The following is a 2,899-nucleotide window of genomic DNA, read 5'->3' as shown; positions in this document are numbered from 1 at the left end:
CTTGTATAACTTTCACTTCTTGCTAATTCTTTGTGTACAAATTCAATTCTGCATTTTTTATTCTTTTATTTTTTCTTTTTTGTTGAATTGTCAATTGTTATCTTGTTCTTGTGTATGCGAAGATCTAAGGGAATTCTTTCCTTTTGACCCTGAGATTGATAGAACTTTCCATAAAAGAAGAATTCTGCAAAGGCAAATTGAAGAACAGGAACATTTGAACATGGCAAATATACCACTCAAGGACTATGCAGCACCCTATGCAAGAGGTTTCCGATCTAGTATTTCAAGACCTTCAGTGGAGGCTAATAACTTTGAGATCAAACCCGCAATCATATCTATGGTGCAGCAGAACCAATTTGGTGGAGGACCTCATGAAGACCCCAATCAACATTTAGAGGTCTTTTATGAAATATGTGGGACCATGAAAATGAATGGAGTTCCTTCAGATGCAGTTAGATTACTGTTATTTGGGTTTTCTCTAAGAGATAGGGCAAAGCAATGGCTGAATTCTTTGGCCCCTAATAGCATCACCACTTGGGAGCAGTGCGAGCAACAGTTTCTTGATAAGTTCTACCCACCAAGCAAAACAGCTCATATGAGAAATTTAATTGCAAGCTTCAAGCAAACTGACTCAGAATCTCTTTTTGAAGCATGGGATAGATATAATAGTATGCTCAGACAATGCCCACATCATGGGTTGGAAAGATGGTTAGTGTTGCACACTTTTTATAATGGTATCAATTATCATACCAAAGTGTCCCTTGATTCAGCTGCTGGAGGGGCACTTATGAATAAAAGTTTAGATGAAGCCGAAGAAATCATTGAAAGTGTAGCACAAAATCATCATCAATGGGCAAATGAAAGAAGTGGTGGCTACTCCTCTGTAAACCCAACAATTAAAGCATCAGGGAAGTTTGATGTAGATGCAGTCACTCTTTTGTCTGCAAAATTGGATGCTCTTACAAAGAAATTTGAGAACATGGGGACTAGTGCTAATATGGTCAATGCTATTAGTACATCTTGTGAAGTATGTGGGAGTTCAGAGCATTCAAATGACTCATGTCCATTGGGAGCTATCACTGCACAAATCAATCAACTTGAACAATGCGATGCAATCATGAGCTACAATCAAAGGCAGAGCAACCCATACTCAAATACTTATAACCCTGGATGGAAAAGTCATCCAAATTTTTCTTACAGAAACAATCAAGATCAAGGACCATCTATGGGGGCAAGACCAAATTTTCAAGCTGGGCAACAAAATTTTCAACATCTATCTTCTCAAGGCTTACCCAAGTCAAATGTTGAAAAGATGCTTGAAGAAATTATCTCAAGTCAGAATGAAATGAAGCAGGATTTAGCAAAGCTCATTCAGAGAATGGATAATTCTGAAAAGCATCAAAAGATCCAGGATAGTCAAATTGCCCAACTAGCTTCCTCATCATCCAGAGCACCAGGACAGCTTCCAGGAAAACCTGATGTGAATCCTATGGAGCATTGCAATAGGATTGAGCTTAGGAGCGGACGGACCTTGGGAGACTCCCAAGTGACTGCTTCAAAAGGGAAACAAAAAGAAGAAGAGCTCTCTCCTCCTATACAAAATCAGATTCAAGCTAATAAGGAGAGTACCATTGAGGTTGAAGAGACTCTTCCGCTGAACCATCAGAGCAAAGCTGTCCCTTTTCCTCAGAGACTTACAATGCTCAAGAAGGATGAAGAATTTGGCAAGTTTCTAGAAAAAGTTAAGGAAATTTGTGTAGAGGTACCTCTTATTGATGCTATTCTACAAATGCCTAGATTTGCCAAATTCCTGAAGGATCTCATGTCAAATAAGAGAAGAAGAGGAGAGGTCGAGACCATTGCGCTTAGTGAGGAATGTAGTGATATTTTTGAGAAGAACACTTCTCCAAAACTGAAGGACCCAGGGAGCTTTTATATTCCTTGCAACATAGGGAAAGAATTTTTTGAAAAAGCTTTTTGTGACTTGGGGGCGAGTGTTAGCCTCATTCCCTATTCAATTTGTAATAAATTAGGTCTCAAAAATATTAAACTTACTACTATGGCACTTCAACTTGCTGATCATTCCTGCAGGTACCCTTTGGGTATTATAGAAGATGTGCCAGTAGAGGTGGATGGGAATGTTATTCCCACAGACTTTGTCGTGTTGGACATGGAAGAGGACCCTAGGATTCCTATCATATTAGGAAGACTTTTCCTTGCTACAGCTGGTGCTATAATTGATGTCAAAAACCATAAGCTTTCTTTGGTAATTGGTAAGGAAAAGTTGGAATATGATTTATCTAATATTTCTAACCATGTCTCGTCTCTTTTAAATGCTTGTAGCAGGACAAGCATTTATAAACTTGAGGAATGGAATTTCCATCCTCATGGAAGGCCACCAAATGAAGGAGACAATGTGGTGGAGGATGTTGGGAGAAGATCTCCCAACAAAAACGAAAAGTATGTCTGTCCTCCAAGGGCGAGGAAAAGGAGCGAATGATTAAGTTTGGTCGAGCTAAAGACCTTAAACAAGCGCTTCTTGGGAGGCAACCCAAGGGTTCTTTTAGTTAGTTTTGATTTGTATTGTAATTTCTTTTAGTTTGATGCATTCTTTTGATTCTGTTTTCAGGTTAGGTGCAAAACAGAGTCGGGCCGTGTGCTATACACGGCCAGGCAAAGGTTGCAGAGAAGGGAAGTGTTTGGGCCGTGTCATCCAGACACGGCCGTGTCCCGAGAGGAAAAAGGTATAGGCCGTGTCATAGACACGGCCGTGCAAAGAATCCCGAGAGGAAAGATGGAGAGGCCGTGTCCGTGCGAGGAATCCAGAGAAGGAAGAGGGGGAGGCCGTGTGGATCTACACGGCCCGTGCAAAGAATCCCGAGAGGAAAGATGGGGAGGT

The 2,899-nt window shown here is 40.6% G+C and overlaps 1 non-coding gene across 1 annotated transcript; it reads right to left on the bottom strand.

The window, feature by feature from the left end:
* Nucleotides 1-593: 593 nt before the first annotated feature.
* Nucleotides 594-699, bottom strand: LOC122049901. Its single transcript, XR_006131148.1, has one exon. It is a non-coding gene; the product is annotated as a small nucleolar RNA R71 (small nucleolar RNA).
* Between the last annotated feature and the right edge of the window lie 2,200 nt (nucleotides 700-2,899).

The sequence above is a fragment of the Zingiber officinale genome, chromosome 2B (assembly GCF_018446385.1).
Source record: "Zingiber officinale cultivar Zhangliang chromosome 2B, Zo_v1.1, whole genome shotgun sequence".
Taxonomy (NCBI): domain Eukaryota; kingdom Viridiplantae; phylum Streptophyta; class Magnoliopsida; order Zingiberales; family Zingiberaceae; genus Zingiber; species Zingiber officinale.
This window is presented reverse-complemented; position numbering and strand designations above follow the sequence as displayed.